Genomic DNA, 20,393 nt, shown 5'->3' on the forward strand with positions numbered 1-20,393 from the left:
CCATTTTCCTATATCCAATTTCCTCAACAAACCTCTGCCTGTTCTTATTTATTTATTTATTTATTTATTTATTTATTTTTGAGACAGGGTCTCACTCTGTCTCCCAGACTGGAGTGCAATTGCGCAATGATGGCTCACTGCAGCCTTCACTTCCCACGCTCATCCAATCCTTCACCTCAGCCTCTCATGTATCCGGGACCACAGGTGGGCACCATCAAGCCTGTCTAACTTTTATATATTTTTTTTAAGAGACAGGGTTTCACTGTGTTGCCCAGGCTAGTCTCAAACTCCTGGGCTCCGGCAATCTACCCATCTCAGCCTCCCAAAGTGCAAGGATAACAGGCATGAACCACTCCTACCCAGCCTCTACTTCTTAAATATGTTTTCCAAGCCTACCACTTTGCTGAAACTATCCTAAATTCCATAGATGCTTTCATTTGATTCAAGACTTTTTTCCTTAGTGAAACGTTATTTCATTTGATGGCACCTCCCCTTCCTTTCTGAAATTGAAACTGGCTGCCTTTTTCACCCTGAGCCACCCTCCAAGCACCCATAGCTAGTATTTATCCTACTTTTCATATTTTCTTCACCTCTTTTTCTGCCTATATGTTTAATGCTTACATTTTGTGAGTCCAGTTCATTGTTTTTAACTTGACTGCTTTCTTTGGACAACTTTATATTTTCCTTTGGTTTCAGCTGCTGTCAAAATGCGGATGCCATGAAGACATGAATTTTTATTCCAAGCCTTGACTAGTGTCTTGATAGCATAACAGTCAAGAGTAAGAATTCTAGGCTGGGCACGAGCTTGTAGTGAGCCGAGATCGCGCCACTGCACTCCAGCCTGCGTCACAGAGCTAGACTCGGTCTCAAAAAAAAAAAAAAAAAAAGTAAGAATTCTAGTGTTATCATGCCTGGGAGTGATCTTGTCCTTGAGAATTATTATTTGCGTGAATTTACTTTAATGAAATGAGCATCATAATTAAGTACCTCCTAAGGTAACTGTGGAAATCGTTCTACCTACTGAGCTGATTGAGGACTTCTTTATTGTAGTCTTTATAGGCACAGTCTTTCTTTGGTTCCCACCAAGTCAGCATAAGACCACGAGGGGCAACTCTGTAGTTCAATAAATTCAATTTTATGGTCTTATTGTACTGAGGTTTGTGGTACACCAGAGGCTCTATGGAATATTACTTGAAACAAAAGAAAAAATTGTATTGTTATTAGTGTATGAGAAGTTTGGAGCTTAAAGAAAATTTAAATAAAGCCACACGTGTTTGTGTGTGCAAATGCATGTGTGTGTGTGTGTTATAGGAAGACACAAAGTAGCACACAGTGGTAAAAAGCTTAGCTTGAAAATATTATTCTAGGAGTCAATCCTTGCCCCATCATTTAACGTGTTATGTGACTTCGGGAAATTATTCAAACTTTTATGTCCAGTTTCCTCATCCATAAATTGGGGTTACTATATTTTATAGGATCATCTTGATGATTAAATGAGTTAATTAATGTAAAGCATTTTGAACAATGCCTGGCACATAGGAAGGGTTTTGCTGCTATTGTTGTAGTTGTTGTTATTATTGTTGTTGTTATTTATTATTACTTGATATATGCAATGGAGGAGATGCAAGAATTATTGAAGAAACACCTGATACATCAACTACATACAGGTGTCAGTCTTAGAGAACCTACTAAGTAATAATATGGATATTTCCATTTAAACAATAGTTACTGAGGATTATTCTGACAAAATTATGTTTAGAATTGCATTTCTGGCTGGGGTTGTAGCAATTTCATTAAGTTGAGGCACTAAAAAGTCTTTGATAAGCTTTTTCTTAGCTCTTCTTTAAATATTTTGGGGGCAAAAGATGCAGTTCAAAATATGAGAAATTTATCTCTGTAATAATAATTTTTATTTACTCAATATCTTTTGTCTGAAGTTTTAAAACTTTCAGATACACATATATAATACATATCCATATATGAAAGCGGAACAAGAGAGCGAGAGAAAGAGATTACATTTAAGAAGCTGGAGAAGCAAAACCTTGACAACAGTAAAGTTGATTTTTTTTCATAAAAATACATCTTTATTTGATACTTTTGCAAACATAAAAGTAGAAAACAAAAGTATACTCAGAATTTCACTAAACAAAGAAAATTATATCAACATGAATACATTTGTCAAAATAATTATCAATTATATGAAAATACTCATATTGAGTATTTTGATAGGCATTAATTACAGAGTTTAGGTGTATTTATCTAGAAGTAATTTTGTGCTATCATAAAATCTAATAATAAATAACATTTGAGAAGAGACATTTTAAAGAAAATTTCCTATCATAAATGTATAGATTATTTGTACAATGAAGAAAACGGTTTATATGAAATTGTTTTCTCTTACTTTTCATGTCTTATTTTGAAAGGAGATGTCAATACTTACATTCATTTTAGTAGACAGTTCATTCCAATGATTGGCTGAGGTTCTGAATCTTAAGCCAGATTCCTGCCGGGATAAGTCACACAAATCATAACAAATTAGCCCTTTTGTTGTTAACCTTTCTCATCTGCCAGCTCTTTCTTGGTCAGAAATGAACGGTCCTTTGCTGTTGCTTGATTGCTGGGATTAAGGTAGTAGCTTTTCCAGGTTTTCTGTCTTCTTGCTCCTAGATAGGAGCAGAAGGTGAACAACGACAAGAGCCCTTGTGGTTGCATTGTGTTATTTTTTTCAAATTAAAAAACAAACAAAACAGATATGTTTAAAATAATAATTTTGGTTCTCATATTTAGATTTTTTACTTTTACAAAATACAATTTTTTACATATGTTTCACTTTTTTCACTCTCTCTGTTTAGTGAGTAGAGGCCAAGAATTGCATGATCTATCTCTATTTCTCAAAATTAAAATATACATTTATTATAAAAAATTTGCAGTGTGTCAAAGAGTGTAACAAAGTAATTTCAGAAGATTCAGATCTATGTTCCAAAGACAGAGGGTTAATTACTACACTTTAGAAAAGATTCCAAGTCATTTAAGAAAAAAAAATATTTTGAATATCAACAATTGTATTTAATTGATTGCAATAATGATTTACTCATTGTTTCCTTGGATAATTGAGGCATTAAAATATCAATGATTCCTGTACTTATATATCTATATAGAAAATTATACTCTGTATTTTTTAAAATAATGTTTATCAGGGTAGAAAATGTATCAGTAATCATAGTTATATACTAGCTAACATCTCTAGGTAGATTATTTTACTTTGAAAGGCATTTTGTCAACTTCATAAGCATTATTGATTAAGGGTTGAAACTTAAAGTGTATATTATATATACACCACCATATATAAACCACCATAGTAGGTGGTTTATTCACTGCTCTCAGTAACTTCACTTTTATTATCTTATCACTCTTGGTAACCTGGAAAATGACGTAGGCATAGATAGAAAATTCACCAGTACCATAGAGATAGCTGATTTCACCTATGGGGTTCTGGTAGTTTTGTATAATTAGGGGAAATTGAATATTTACATTACCCACATAAAAAGCAAACTCAAAAAGTAATTGCAGCATTTGACTAGTACAAAAACCCTACTGTTGCCAAGATATTCATCAGCAATGTTAATACATTGTTAAAGAAGTTTTCTGAAAAGTACAATACTTAAGGCATTAATACAGGAGATAGTTTAGGGCAAGAGCAAGTAACTGAACCTAGACTCCAAATCATTATTTAGTATTTGCTTTTTTTTTTAAAGTAGTGATTATATTATAACAACTCAATAGATTAGTAGAGAAGAATGCTAGCATGCATAATACAAAAGGAAAGATAATAAAAATATTTTATTATTGAGCATATTTTTATCACTAAATACATTTGTTTCTTATACTATTCCTAAAGCAAGTAATATTATTTTTATTAATGACTTTACATAGATATAATTCACATGCCGTAAAATTTCTAATTTGAAAGTGAGCAGTTTACATGGATTTTAGTATATTACAGAGTTATGTATTCATAATCACAATCCAATTAAAAAAAAACCAACTATCTCTCCCAAAAGCAACCTCATTAGGAATCAGTTCTCATTCTGACTCCAAGCCCAGCTCTAAGCAACAACAGACCTACTTTCTGTCTCTCTAAGATTTGCCATAGTGGACACTCCATGTAATTGGAATCACACAACATGGGGTCTGTTGTGACTGACTTCTTTCAGTTAGTGTAATGTTTTCAAGGTTTATCCATACTGTAGCATATATCAGTACTTTATTCCTTTTAATAATATGATTATATTATAATTTATTTATCTTTGTATCAATTGATAGACATTAGTGTTGTTTCCATTTAGGAGTTATTATTAAATAATACTTCTATGAACATTTATGTACACATTTTTTTTGTGAAATTATGTTTTTATTTTTTCTCAGTTATATATGTAGAATTTGTAGAATTGTTAGATTATACGCTAACGCTAACTCTATTTTTAAGATTTTGCAGTGTTGCTAAAGTGTTTTCTAAGTAACTGCACTATTTTACATTGCCAGCAGCAAAGTATAAGTGTTCCAGTTTCTATCCTCGCTCCTCACCAACACTTATAATTAACTGTCTTTTAAAAATTACCGGTCTTGTAGATTTGAAGGGGAATCTCACTGTGATTTTGATTTGCATTTCCCTATGATGACTTATGATGTTCATCATTTTTTTTATGTGTCTACTTGCTATTTGTATATCTTCTGTGGAGAAATGTCTATTCAGATTCTTTGCTTATTTTTTAATGAGGTCATTTGTTCATGCATTATTGATTTCTAAGGGCTCTTTTCTTATTCAGGATATAAGACCCTTATCAAATATATGATTTGTAAATATTTCATCTCATCATCTGGGTTTTCTTTTCACTTTCTTAATGGTATTATTTAAAGTACAAACGTTTTTAATTCTGATGTAGTCTAATTTATTCATTTTTCCTTTTTCCACTTACGCTTTCAGCATCCTATCTAATAAACCACTGCTAAAGCCAAGTCCATGAAGACTTATTCTGTTTTATACTGAGAGTTTTATATTTTTAGCCCTTCTACCTTGGTCTGTGATTAATTTTGAGTTAGTTTCTGTACATGATGTGAGGTAGAGGGTCCAAATTCATTCTATTGTATGTGGATGTCCTCTTGTCCCAGCACCATTTATTCTAAGAATTATTTTGTTTTCTTGAGTTATCTTGGCACCATCGTCAAAAATCAATTGACCATAAGTATAAGGGCACATTTCTGAACTGAAATATATTCCATTAATCTGTATGTCTGTTCTTATTCTTCTACCATCCTGTCTTGTTTTCTGTAGTAAATTTTAAAACTAGGGAATGTGAATCCTTCAAAGTAGTTTTCTTTTTCTAAGACTATTTTGGCTGTTATTGGCAACTTGAATTTCCACATGAAATTTTAATACAAGTCTGTCAGTCTCTATTAAAAGCAGGCTGGGAGCTGTCTCATGTATATAGTCTCAGCAGTTTGGAAATCCAAGGTAGTAAGATCAGGTGAGGCCAAAATTTCGAGACCAGCCTGGGCAACATATTGAGACCCCAAGTTCTATTAAAAATTTAAAAAATGTTATCCACAAATGATGGCATGTGCCTGTAGTCTCAGCCACTTCAGAGGCTGAAGCGGGAAGATCACTACCACCTAGAAGTTTGAGGTTGCAGTGAGCCATAATTGTGTCACTACCTTCCAGCCTGGCTGACAGAGCAAGACGTCGACTCAAGGAACTAAGATATAATGAAAATAAATAAATAAAAAAGCAAATGAATAAATAATAAATAATTTAGAAAACAAAACTAAAAGCAGACTGATTTTGACAAGGATAGTGTTTAATCTGTAGAATAATTTCTGGAGTGCTGCCACTTTAACAATATTGTCTTCTTATCCAGGAAGTATGAATATCTTTTTCATTTCTTTAGATCTCCTTTACATTTTCTCAACAATGTTTTATAGTTTTCAGTATGAAACTCTCACACTTTTTGTGTTCAATGTATTCCTGTTTGTGATGGTTAATATTGAGTGTCAACTTGATTGCATTGAAGGATGCAAAGTATTGTTCCTGGAAGTATCTGTGAGGCTGTTGTCAAAGGAGATTAACATTTGTGTCAGTGGACTGGGAGACGCAGACCCATCCTCAGTCTGATTGGGCACCATCTAGTCAGCTGCCAGCATGGAGCTGGCACGTAGGAGAAGATGGAAGAGCAGACTTGCTGAGTCTTCCGGCTTTCATCTTTCTCCCGTGCTGGATGCTTCCTGCCCTTGAACATCAAACTCCAAGTTCTTTAGCTTTTGGACTCTCGAACTTACACCAGTGGTTTGCCAGAGGCTCTCAGGCCTTTGGCCACAGACCGAAGGTTGCATCGTCAGCTTCCCTGCTTTTGAGATTTTGAGACTAAAACTGGCTTACTGGTTCCTCAGCTTGCTGGCAGCCTATTGTGGGACTTTACCTTGTGATCATGTGAGTCAATACTTCTTAATAAACTCCCCTTCATACATACTTATATCCTATTAGTTCCGTCCCTCTAGAGAACCCTGACTAATATGCTGTTATTTTTATGCTATTGCAAATGGAAGTTTTTCATAATTCCATTGTTCATTGCTACTTTATAGAAATATTTCTTATAATAATCTTTTATCCTGAAACCTTGTTTAACTTTATTATTGTTTCAAATAGCTTTTTCTGAACAAATTACTGAGAACTTTCATCTGCAAATAGAGATCCTTCTTTCCTTTCTTTTTTCCTTCTTTCCTTTTTGCCTTCCTTGCTGCCTTCCTTTTTTTTTTTTTTTAATCAAAATATCTTTCTTCCTTGCCTAATTTCTTTGGCTGGAATGTGTAACACAATGTTGACTAGAAGAGGCAAGAGCAGACATTTTACTTTTGTCACTTTCAATTCCTTTTTCTTTTATTTTTCTTTTGTTACCTTCAATTCTTAGTTTGTTGGGTGTTTCAATTCTGAAAGGATATTGGATTTGTCAAACTTCTTCTCTGTGTATTAAGACGATTATGTGGTTTTGCCCTTTGTCCTTTGTATGGTGTATTACATACAATAAAATACGAAACAAAGCCTTGCATACGTAAGAAAAAAAATTCCCTTTTCTATGGTACCTAATATATTTGTATATGTTGCTGTATTTTAAAAAATTACAAAACTGAATTCATGATAAAAATTCCACCTTGTCATGGTATATAATATTTTTATATATTGCTGTATCTGTTTTGCCAGTTATTTTTTATTGTGGTAAAACATGCATAGTTTAATATTTATCATTTTAACCATTTTTAAGTGTACAACTCAGAGGTATTTTATAAATACCTTAACAATGTTGTGAACTCATTACCACTGTCTATACCAAAAACATTTTCATCATCCCTAAGAACAGTTTGTACCAGTTAAGCAATAACTTTTCACTCTTTTCTCCTCCTCAGCTCCTGGTAACCTAAATTCTACTTTCTGCCTCTTTGGATTGGCTTATTCTGGGTACAACATACAAGTGGAATTACAATATTTGCCCTTTTGTGTCTGGCTGATTTCACTTTGCAAAATGTTATCAAGGTCCAGACATATTACGTCATGCATAAGAATTTTTTTCTTTTTAATGGCTGATTAATATTCCATCATATGACTATGCCATATTTGCTTGTCCATTCTTCTTTTTATAAACACCTGTGTCCTTTTCATCTTTTGGTTATTCTGAATAATGCAACAATGAGTATTTGTGTACACATATTTGTTCAAGTTTTTACTTTCAGCTTTTCCGCATAGATACCAAAAAAATGAAATATGGAATTGCTGACTCATATGGGTTGTTGTATATTTAAATTTTTAGGAAACTGGTTTCCACAATGGCTGCATTGGTTTACACTGCTATCAGCAATACAAAAGTTTTCTTATTTCTTCACATCCTACACGCCAACACTTGCTATATTTTATTGTGGTTTTATATGCATTTTCTTACTGACTAATAATGTTGAGAATATGTTCATGAACTTATTGGCCCTTGGCATATCTTCTTTGGAAAAATTTCTATGAAATCCTTTGCCCATGTTTGAATTGGGTTGTTTATTTTGTTGTTGCTGTCGTGGAATGTTAGAAGTTATTTTGCATATTCTGAAAAGTAATCTCTTATCAGATAATATGATTTGCAACAGTGTCTTCCATTCAGTTGGTCGTCTTTTTGCTTCCTTGATAGTAACTTTTGATGCACAAAAGTGCAAACTCAATTTATCAATTTTTTCTTTTGCTTGATCCATGAAAGTTGCCCACACTAATGTCCAAGAAAATGTCCCCAACGTTTTCTCCTAAGAAATTTTACAGTTTTACGTCTTATATTTTGGACTTTGATTTTTTTTTTTTGTACTAATATTTGGGTGTGGTTGACCGTGTTCATTCTTTTATATTTGGATACCTAGTTTTTTTTTCAGCATTATTTGATTTTTTTTTTCAGCTAGCTTGTGTTTAATTTGCTCATCTTTCTCTACTTGCTTAAAATGTAAAGTTAGATTATTGATCCAAGATCTTTCTGTTTTTCAATGTAGGCATTTTCAGCTACCAATTTCCCTCTGAGTACTGCTTTCACTGTTCCAAAAAGTTTTGATATGTTGTGGTTTTTTAAATTTTAGTCATTACTAATTTTTTTAAAATTTCTCTTGTGATTTCTTTTTGACTCAATGGTTGAGTGTGTTTAAAAATTTCCACACATTTGTGAATTATTACAGATTTTCTTTTTTTAAATTATACTTTAAGTTCTGGAGTACATGTGCAGAGCGTGCAGGTTTGTTACATAGGTATACATGTGCCATGGTGGTTTGCTGCACCCGTCAACCCGTCATCTACATTAGGTATTTCTCCTAATGCTATCCCTCCTCCCGGCCCTTCACCCTCCAACAGGACCCAGTGTGTGATGCTCCCCTCCCTATGTCCATGTGTTCTCATTGTTCAACTCCCACTTATGAGTGAGAACATGCTGTGTTGGTTTTCTGTTCTTGTGTTAGTTTGCTGAGAAAGATGGTTTCCAGTGTCATCCATGGCCCTGCAAAGGACATGAACTCATTCTTTTTAATGGCTGCATAGTATTCCAAGGTGTATATGTACCACATTTTCTTTATCCAGTCTATCATTGAGGGGCATTTGGGTTGGCTCAAAATATTTGCTATTGTGATCAATGCTGTGATAAACATATGTGTGCATGTGTCTTTATAGTAGAATGACTTATAATGCTTTGGGTATATACCCAGTAATAGGATTGCTGGGTCAAATGGTATTTCTAGTTCTAGATCCTTGAGGGATCGCCACACTGTCTTCCACAATGATTGAACTAATTTAGACTCCTACCAACAGTGTAAAAGTGTTCCTATTTCTCCACATCGTCTCCAGCATCTGTTGTTTCCTGACTTTTTAATTATCGCCATTCTAACTGGTGTGAGATGGTATCTCATTGTGATTTTTATTTGCATTTCTCTAATGACCAGTGATGATGAGCTTTATTTTCATATGTTTGTTGGATGCATAAATGTTTTCTTTTGAGAAGTCTCTGTTAATATCCTTTGCCCACTTTTTGATAGGTTGTTTTTTCTTGTAAATTTGTTTAAGTTCCTTGTAGATTGTGGATATTAGCCTTTTGTGAGGTGGATAGATTGCAAAAATTTTCTCCCATTCTGTAGGTTGCCTGTTCACTCTGATGATAGCTTCTTTTACTGTGCAGAAGTTCTTTAATTTAATGAGATTCCATTTGTTGATTTTGGCTTTCGTTGCCATTGCTTTTGGTGTTTTAGTCATGAAGTCTTTGCCCATGCCTATGTCCTGAATGGTCATATCTAGGTTTTCTTCTAGAGTTTTTATGGTTTTAGGTCTAATATTTAAGTCTTTATCCATCTTGAGTTAGTTTTTGTATAAGGTGTAAGAAAGGGATCTAATTCCAGCTTTCTGCATATGACTAGCCAGTTTTCTCAACACCATTAATTACATAGGGAATCCTTTCACCATTGTTTGTTTTTGTCAGGTTTGTCAAAGATCAGATGGTTGTAGATGTGTGGCATTGTTTCAGAGGCCTCTGTTCTGTTCCATTGGTCTATATATCTGTTTTGGTACCAGTACCATGCTGTTTTGGTTACTGCAGCCTTGTAGTAGAATTTGAAGTCAGGTAGCCTGATGCTTCCAGCTTTGTTCTTTTTGTTTGGGATTGTCTTTGCTATGTGGGCTCTTCTTTGGTTCCATATGAAATTTAAAGTGGTTTTTTCCAATCTGTGAAGAGAGTCAGTGGTAGCTTGATGTGGATAGCACTGAATCTATAAATTACTGTGTGCAGTATGGCTATTTTCACAATATTGATTTTCCTATACATGAACGTGAAATGTTTTTTCATTTGTTTGTGTCCTCTCTTATTTCCTTGAGCAGTGGTTTGTAGTTCTCCTTGAAGAGGTCCTTTACATCCCTTGTAAATTTTATTCCTAGATATTTTATTCTTTTAGTAGCAATTGTGAATGGGAGTTCACTCATGATTTTGCGCTCTGTTTGTCTATTACTGATGTTTAGGAATGCTTGTGATTTTTGCACATTGATTTTGTATCCTGAGGCTTTGCTGAAGTTAATTAGTGTACCTTTTCAGGTACACTAACTAATTAAACATAGATTTGGTCTTTTCACATAGTCCCATATTTCTTGGAGGCTTCGTTTGTTTCTTTTCACTCTTTTTTCTCTAATCTTGTCTTCTCACTTTATTTCATTGAGTTGATATTCAGTCTCTGATATCCTTTCTTCCTCTTGATTGATTCAGCTGTTGATACTTGTGTACGCTTTACCAAGTTCTCGAGCTATGTATTTCAGCTGCATCAGGTCATTTATGTTATTCTCTAAACTGGTTATTCTAGTTAGCAATTCGTCTAACTTTTTTCAAGTTTCATGGCTCTCTTGCATTGGGCTAGAACATGTTCCTTTAGCTCAGAGGAGACTGTTATTACCCACCTTCTGAAGCCTACTTCTGTCAAATCATCAAACTCATTCTCCATCCAGTTTAGTTCCCTTGTTGGTGAGGAACTGTGATCCTTTGGAGGAGAAGCAGCGTTCTGGTTTTTGGAGTTTTCAGCCTTTCTGCGCTGGTTTCTTCCCATCTTCATGGATTTATTTACCTTTGGTCTTTTAAGTTGGTGACCTGCACATGGGGTCTCTGAGTGGTCGTTCTTTTGGTTGATGTTGATACTATTCCTTTCTCTTTGTCAATTTTCCTTCTAAAAGTCAGGCCCATCTGCTGCTGGTCTGCTGGAGTTTGCTGGAGGTACTCTCCAGACCCTGTTTGGCTGCGTATCACTGGCAGAGGCTGCAGAACAGCAAAGATTGCTGCCTGTTCCTACCTCCGGAAGCTTCGTCCCAGAAGGGCACCCGCCAGATGCTAGCCAGAGCTCTCCTGTGTAAGTTGCCTGTCAGCCCCTACTGGGAGGTGTCTCCCAGTCAGGATACAGGGGGTTCAGGGAACAATTTGAGGAGGCAGACTGTCCCTTATCAGAGCTCAAATGCTGTGCTAGGAGATCCACTGCTCTCTTCAGAGCTGCCAGTTAGTGAGGTTTAAGTCTGCTGAAGCTGTGCCCACAACCACCCTTTCCCCCAGGTACCCTGTTTCAGGGAGGTGGGGGTTTTATCTGTAATTCCCTGACTAGGGCTGCTGCCTTTTTTTCAGAGATGCCCTGCCTAGAGAGCAGGAAATCCAGAGAGGCAGTCGGCCACAGTGGCCTTCCTGAGCTGCAGTGGGCTTTGCCCAGTTCTAACTTCCCAGCAGCTTTGTTTACACTGTGAGGGTAAAACCACCTCCTTAAGCCTCAGCAATAGCGGATGCCCCTCCCCACGCCAAACTCGAGTGTTCCAGATAGAGCTCAGACTGCTGTGCAGGCATGAGAATTTGAAGCCACTGGATCTTAGCTTGTTGGCTTCTTGGGGGTGGGACCTGCCGAGACAGGCCACTTGATTCCCTGGCTTCAACCCACTTTCCAGGGAAGTGAATGGTTCCGTCTCATTAGCATTCCAGGTTCCATTATGGTATGAAAAATAAACTCCTGTGACTAGCTCAGTGTCTTCCCAAATGGCTGCCCAGTTTTGTGCTGGAAACCCAGGGCCCTGGTGGTGTAGGCACGGGAGGGAATCTCCTGGTCTGTGGGTTGCGAAGACCATGGAAAAAGCGTGTTATCTGGGCCAAAGTGCATGGTACAATCCCTAAAGGCTTCCTTTGGCTAGAAGAGCTTGCACTTCCCTGATCCCTTGCACTTCCCTGATCCCTTGCACTTCCCGGGTGAGGTGACATCCCACCCTGCTTTGGCACGCCCTCCTTGGGCTGCACCCACTGTCCAACCAGTCCCAATGAGATGAACTGGGTACCTCAGTTGGAAACACAGGAATCACCCGCTTTCTGCATCAATCTCACTGGGAGCTGCAGACCAGAGCTGTTCCTATTCAGCTATCTTGCCAACAAATCCTCAGGTTTTCTTCTGTTTTTGTTGTTGTTGTTGTTGTTTGTTTGTTTTCTTGTTTTAATTTCATCTTATTGCAATCAGAGAAGATAATTTGAATATACATCCTATAAAACATAATGAGACTTGTTTTCAGCTGTAATATATGGTCTATCTTGAAGAATGTACAATTTTATTTGAGAAGAATGTACATTCTGCTGTTTGGGGCTGAAGTATTCTATGTATGTTAGGCATAATTTATTGTGAAATTTGATTCTTCTATTCCTTACATGTATTGTGTCTTTCCTTTTTCTTTTTAAAACCATTCCATGAGTTTTAAATTATCTAAGTCTTTAGTTAAAATGAAATTATTTATTGATAACAAAGATTTGGGTTTTTTTTTATTCACCCCACTGTCTTTGTTTTTTATTTATATTTAAATCATTCAGATTTAAAGTAGCATTGGCATAATTAGATTAACATTGGTGTAGTTGGGTGAAATATTGCTGTCATTACATTAATGTTTGTAACTATTTTTCTTTGTGTTAAATTTACAAGCCAGAGGAGATTATAAAGTGGGATCATATAAAATAGAGCTGTCCCCTTTATCTGTGGTTTCACTTTTCCTGGTTTCAGTTGCTCGCAGTCAACTGTGGCCTGAAATGTTAAATGGAAGATTCTAGAAATAATATATATACATTTAAAATTCTATGCATTGTGCATAGCATGATAAAACTTCCCACCATCTTTCTCCACCCTCCCTGGAACGTGAATCCTCCTGGTGTCCAGTGTGCCCATGCTGTATGTGCCACTTGCCACTTAGTAGCTTTATCAACGTGGATATTTTGGTTTTATTTTATTTTGTGTTTGTTGAACTCCCTAGATCTGTGGTCAGGTCTCTGTCACTAATTTTAGCAAATTATTGTCTATTAGTACTTCAAATGTATGTCTCCATTCTTTATTTCTTCTCTGTTTGGTACTCCAATCACATACATATTTGTAATTGCTCCACGGTTCTTGTAATTCTATTTTTGGATATTCTTTCCCCCCATTTCCATTCCCATTTGTTCTTATCTCTGTATTTCTGCTTGAAAAGTTTCCATCAATCTGTCTTTAAGATCACTGATTTTTTGACTGTTGAGCCCATTGAAGGCATTCTTTAGTGCTGTTGAAATTTTTCTTTATTATTGTTTCTAATATTTGCATTTTATTCTTTCTTTAGAGTTACCTTATCTCTGCTTTCATTATCCTTATATTCTAGTATGCTGTCTACATTTTTTTCATTAAAGCCCTTATCATACTAATTATAGTCATTTCGAAATGGCATTGTTTTTCTGGGGTAATATTCAAGGTTCCTTGCCTGACACCAAGGAAAGCAAGGGTGCAGACACACAAGGAATGAATTTAAGAACAGAAATTTGGGCCTAGGGCAGTGGATCATGCCTGTAATACCAGCAATTTGGGAGGCTGAAGCAGACAGATCATGAGGTCAGGAGATGGAGAAAATTCTGGCCAACATGGTCTCTACTAAAAATAGAAAAATTAGTAGGGTGTGGTGGCCGGTGCCTGTAATCCCAGCTACTCAGGAGGCTGAGGCAGGAGAATCGCTTGAACCCGGGAGGCGGAGGTTGCAGTGAGCCGAGATCATGCCTCTACAAAGAAGAGAAGTTTAACAAGCAAAAGAGAAAAGCTCCCTCATGAAGAGGGAGAGTGTTCCAAATCGATCTCCCTGTTTGTGGCAAGATGAGGTTGGTTTTATAGATGACCTTGACAAGGCTGTGTTTGATTTACATAGGGTGCAAAGGATTGGTTGGACCAGGTGTGCTATTTACACAGTGTGTGAAGAAGCTGGCCACCCCACCCTAATCTTTCGTTATGCAGATGGGTTTTCTACCTGATCGGCGCCATGTTGCCTGCTTTTTACTGCACACATGGTGACAAAGTAAAGGGAAGATGGAGCCTCGTGTTGAACATACCTGGTTTTCAGTTATACCATTTCTATTTGCACAGTTGCTGGCATTTACCTATGCAAGCTTCTAGTTTGCTTACCTGTGTTTGTAGCTTGATGTTTTAGACTAATTTTTTTTTTTAGAAAAGAAATGATTTGGGGGCTGCTTTTTATTAAAAGGAAATTCCACTGAGGCTCTCTTATCCTCACTATCTGCCTAAATAATTTCTTTTTAGCTCCTGTATCAATTTTAATTTCTTTAGGTAAAAATTTCAACGTTTATATATCATGTCTGAATCTGTTTCTAATGCTTGCTTTTTTACCTTCAAATTCTATTTTTTCATGCATTTGGTTGCCTTTTATGGTTTCATAGAATGATAGCATGCTGTATCAGTTAATACCAACTCAGGTAATGGGCCTTTCTTGTGATGATTTATGCTAATATGGTTAGGATTTTAGCTTTTTATTTAATGTTTGCTGTTACTGTCAGTGCCGTTGGCTTCAAGTTCCTCCAGCGTCCTTGTTTTTGTGCCTCCCTTTGGCTTTCGGTTTCTGTGATACACCTGTCTCTGTCTCAAATCATTTAAGCTCTAAATCACTGTTTTATGGGGTCCTCCTTGGTGGTGTTGTGAAGTACAAAGAAGAGAAAGATTTCTACAATCTTATGATTAAATCTGTCTCTTCATGGGCCTGTGACTATGAGCGGTAACTTTGATGGAGATTTATTTTTTCTCTCCTTATGTGAGACAGTCAGAACAGAGTGAGTAGAGGTTGAGGAATGCCCTTGCTCGGGTGAGAAAAGTCCCTAGGAAGTGTTTCCCTGGAGGGTGGACTTTTTTGTGGCCAGTATTCTAGGCTATTTCACAATGATAGCTCTTCCTCTCCTCTTCCAGAGTCGTATGGGGATCTTATTTGGATCTTTACAATGAGAAGCTGGTGGGTTCCTGGAGTTAAAGCCCTGGAAAGTGCAACTGGCTTTCTGAGACTGCAGCTTCCAGAAGCTTCTCAGTCTCACACTAGCCCACATCCAGCCTCCCCGTGATTCGTCAAAATTACTGTTACAGGGCTTATACCAGTTAATAGCTCCAGCACTCCTGCTCCAGGTAAACAGATCTGTTTCTGTATTTCTCTGGATGTGTCTGTCTCTCCAGATTTCAGGGTGTCATTTTTCCCTCCAACTTCAGTTTTCTGATTGGCCCAATAAAATCATAAAACTTCAGTCTGTTCTTTTGTTGTTATTATAAAGATAAGAGTGACACCTGTTAAACTCTTTACATGTCAAAGCTAGAACTTAAAAATCCCTTAAATGCATTATTCTAATTCCCAGTTCCGCTTGTAAACCAAAAAGAAAACCTTAAGCTCCCCAGCCAGCTGAGTGGACCCCTTATGGGCCAAGGGAAATCTGAAAAACGGAGTTCTCAATCATGACAGGAAAGTAGTTTGGACATGCCTCATTATACCCTCTCTCTTTTGGAGTTTAGGCACAACTGACCAGCATTAACATTAACACAGAGATCATGAAACTGACCAAATAGACTCTTTGTGGCAATAAGATACTAAATTCCAAGTTGACTCTGCTATAGCATCACATGACAAATAGCAGGCCCTGAAGGAAATAAAAGTATTGTACATCAGAATATATTTCTTGGATATATTTTGAAATGGCCCTCTCTTCTGGGATAAATTTGCATCTGTAGAAAATCTCCTTCCCTTTCTAGTTCTTTCCTGAATTTAGGAGAGATTTAATGGGTTCTGATACCCTTTAAGGTCTCAAAAGAGACATTTACTACCTATTCTTTTTGAAGTTGGCTATGTAGAGTTCTTGTTATATAGAGGCTTCATTTACATACCAAGAACTGTTGCTTCCTCAAACTCCCTCATCTTAACTCAAGCATTTCTTTCTAGTGACTTCCTAAGTCTTTAGACAAAGTGTATCTCTCTCAACCAAATGTTAGACAGATAATCTTTCAATCCACCTATGACCCGTGAGCCCCTTCATCAAATTCACAATATCCCATCTCTCTAGATTGAACCAGTGTATACCTTGTATGTATTTATCTATGTCTTTGCCTATAAATTCTGTCTCCCTAAAATGTATAAAACCAACTGTAACCACACAACCTTGAGCACACATTCTTAGGACCTTTTTGGACTGTACCTGGACCATGATAACTCATATTGGTTCAGAATAAACATCTTTAAATATTTTACATAGTTTGACTTTTAATTCCAACATCCTTAATATACTTTTTTTTAGTTGTTTTCTTAGTTTATGCCCTGGGGAGCCCAATTAGTATTTAAACATAAAACAATCAAAAACATTTTCTTCCTTGATGTGCATATTTAGGAAATGAGGAGATCCAAATTTCAGTACCTTAAAAATTAATGAAAATAGTATGGATATTAATAATTTAATGACCAGACTATATTAAAGGTTTATGTAATAATGAAGACAGTTGAAGCTAGTTTATAATTCATTTTGTTTAACCCTTTTGCCTGTTTAGAAAAAAAAAATAGAGTTTGGTGCCAGTGTTCATTTAATTTCACATAAACACACTCTTTGAGGCAAATCTGACTGATTTTCAACGTGAAAATAAAATATAACAGCTGTTCTTGGAGCTATTTCTAAACAGAAATAACAGCAGAATTGTCTGAATCATCAGAATTGTCTATTTTGGAAAAAATTGAATTCATCAAATGAATCTTCAGCCAGCAACTGTTTGAGAATTCATGAGTAAGAATGCTACGTTTTCTAGGATTCGGCATTTTTGGCAATAGAAAATTACTACCATTTGTAAATGGAAATCCCACTACTGAAACCAGAATACTATAAATAGAATGATGTCTTTTGTTTCCAAAGTTGATATCCTAGAGTTATGTGAAAATAATAATAAAAGAGAACTATTTCGTGGCAAAGTTACCTCAGGGTAAACATTATGGCCACAAACACCACCAGCAACTATTTTCAAGGGAAACAGGAAAAGGGTTTATACACTTTATTAAATTAGTTATTTATATGTGTTCAAACTAAAACCTGACAATAATGGCAAATGAAATTGCAAGCTCTAAAGTTTTACAGAGTTTGATGAGAGCCATCAACTTCTTTTTGCATTTAAAATATTTCTGTTCTTTTTGTCTCCATTGGTTTAGCCATTATACTTTGCATTTTTGGGGTAGTTACCTGCCAATATTTAATATACACATTTAGATTTATAATTTTCTTTGAGTCTTCGGTTAACCTCCAGACTTAATCTCTTTTAGAACAGGAAAAATTATTTTAATGATTTCAACTCCTACAATATATTTTCTAGTATTCTATTTTGGCATTATTGAACTTTTTGATAGTCTGATGTGACAATCACTCACTCTACAGTAATTTTCACTCAAAATTCTATGCATACCTCGTAAATATTTTATGGTCTGGAAGCTTATTTTTCTGTAATCTAGAATAATTTTGCAGGATTTTCTGATATTAATGCTTGACTCTGATGACTTCCTTCTGTTCCTCAGAGATAAATAAATCTAGTTTTGTTTATCAATTACTGTCTATATTGGGTCTTCTAGTTTATCCAGACTGACTTTTGGGTTTTTTTTACTCTGGTTGTATTCTCCTGCCTAAGTATACATTTTGTTTTCATTTATGATATATGTTGATAGTTTTTATGCACCGCTCATAAGTTCCAGGGGTTCTGCGGGTTGGCTGTGACTTGAAAGCCTGATTGATCACCAAACAGTAATTCTGGTAAGTTAATTGACAAGAATTGGACATTGACATATTTACCATAATTTGAGACCCTAAAATTATCCGCTGATCTCTTTAGGGTTTAAGCACCAAACTAGAGAGGATTTTCATTTACTGGTGCTTTTGTTTCGCTCTCACTGCTACCACTATGTGGCATAGTGTACCAGGGACACTGATGTTTTTAAAATCACTCCTACCTGCCATTACCATTACACTCTGTCATACACATTTCTCTTTCTACAACAAGCAACACAGTTAAAAAACGAAATACAAAAACACCTTCCTGATTTTACACTTTCATTTACTTTTTTCTTGTTTTGCTTCTCAAATGACATATTAAAAATACTGCTTCAAGTATTTGAATATATGCATTCACTGTTAGAATGTATAAATTATAAAATGTATATATCATTGTACAAAAATCAGGACATGTATAAACATACTGCTCATATATAATATATTGAAAGTTGCTTATTATGACTTAGCATTTTAACTCCCTATACTACTAATAGTAACTTTTACTTCTATCTTCTCAAAGCAAGAAGAATGTTTAGATCAAAACCTAAGGTATAATGAAAGCTCATTTCTTCCCACAAAAGGGAGGAATGTGGCTGTCAGTTCAAGGTTTCCTTTAATATTATGAACAATTTTTCATGTACTTGCCTTCTACTTTAATATTTGCATAGGAGAAAACCATAAAATACAGAATACTCCTGCTGATGGAAACATATTTAATACGATCCCCTGCTGAATTTTTGTAAATTCCACATATCTTTCAAAAAGGCCTGAGGAAAATTATATCTTCAGCTGTTTTCACTGTTTAGAAAGAGGTAGTTTGAAAAAATACAGGTTTTCATTCTTTTTTCTCCATGAATTAAGAAAAAGGTTAATCTGTGTTTGCTCCCCTGTTGACACAGATGGAATCTCCCTAGCTAGTTAATGAAAACCTATATACCCTATTATTAGATCATGCTTTTATTCCAAGCACTTTTCTAGTGAAGTTTTTAAGACATATATCATTCACTTTCTAAAACTTCTGTTTTCAATGTACCAAAACCTGAAAACACACGTTCTACATAGAGTCATTTGTGCAAAGTAAGGCAAAATATAATAACTATGTTAGATAGTAGCTTATCATATTGACTATGACAATAAAAACTTAAATACAAGTCTTACATGGTGCATTCAAGATCCTAGACTTTAGGTTTTACTAAATCAGCCCAGAGTAAGTTTTTATTAAAAACAGGGTCTTGGTTGTCTTTCAGATGCTATTGCTTGTTAGTTATCGTAGATTATTTATTAACTATTTCCATTTGGAAAAGAGATTTTTTTTAAGTGATTGATAGGTGAAAAATAAAACCATTTCCTTTTGAACATATACATGGTGTTTATTAAATTTACTTTCATAGCCCCGGGTTTCTTCCCAAGAAAGTTCCAATCCTAGTATCTTAGGCAAGGGCTAAGAGATGAAAGTTATGGAGTTTGATTCCTCAACATGTGTGTGGTTCTCATTCTTTCTCATCTCTTTCTCAGAGTAATTGTTTAAAGAATGACTTGAAACTATGAAGATAACACGTTGGAGAGGCTGTTGCACTTTCTAGTTGCCCTGTGTCCTGTATTATCAGTGGATTTGATTCTTGGAACTGTAGCAATGTTCTTGCTGTGAGATTTAGAATGAACCAACATGTCAAGGAAGGTAGAGTTGAACATGCAGAGAACTGAATCTAGAGCTTTGCCATACCATTATTCAAGCAGTGCTATTTCCAGATCTCTTGTTTGGAAGGTTATAAATACTCTCCTTGTTTCAGCGAAAATGAATTGAGAATCTCTTTTATGTCTCCCCTGTGATATTAAATGTTTGACTGCAACTAACATTGTGAAATTTCGAGTTATTTGAAAAAATACTGAATGGCTTTGTTATGGAATTATTTTAAGAAGTAATATCTATTTCTCAATATAGAAAATATAGGGGATGAAGAAAATCAAAGCATATTTTACAGAGAGACTCCTGTATTCGCCTCTAATAAAAACATGCTACTTGTATATTTTTAGATTTATGTAACTTAAAATATATCTTCTGAGGAATATACTTTCATAGGAGAAAGCCATAAAGTACAGAAGCTTCCTGCTGCCAGAAACACACTTAATGTGTTCCCCTGCTGAATTTCTATAAATCCTGCAAATCTTTCAGGCACCTGAGGAAAGTTATATTTTCAGCTGTGTTCCATGTTCACAGAGGCT

At 35.5% G+C, this 20,393-nt stretch overlaps 2 long non-coding RNA genes across 3 annotated transcripts in view; one reads left to right on the forward strand and one right to left on the reverse strand.

Annotated features, from left to right (window-relative positions):
- The window catches only part of LOC105495660 (uncharacterized), an 87,946-nt gene extending 87,154 nt beyond the window's left edge, over window positions 1-792 (reverse strand). For both annotated transcript variants that reach the window (XR_011607035.1, XR_011607036.1), the window contains exon 1: window positions 622-792. This is a non-coding gene — a long non-coding RNA (uncharacterized lncRNA). The remainder of the gene's footprint in view (window positions 1-621) is intronic.
- Window positions 793-886: 94 nt separating this feature from the next.
- Window positions 887-20,002, forward strand: LOC105495661 (uncharacterized). The gene is made up of 3 exons (XR_011606521.1): window positions 887-995; window positions 15,304-15,513; window positions 19,686-20,002. It is a non-coding gene; the product is annotated as an uncharacterized lncRNA (long non-coding RNA).
- The last annotated feature ends 391 nt before the right edge of the window (window positions 20,003-20,393 follow it).

This window comes from Macaca nemestrina, chromosome 8 (genome assembly GCF_043159975.1).
Source record: "Macaca nemestrina isolate mMacNem1 chromosome 8, mMacNem.hap1, whole genome shotgun sequence".
Classification (NCBI taxonomy): domain Eukaryota; kingdom Metazoa; phylum Chordata; class Mammalia; order Primates; family Cercopithecidae; genus Macaca; species Macaca nemestrina.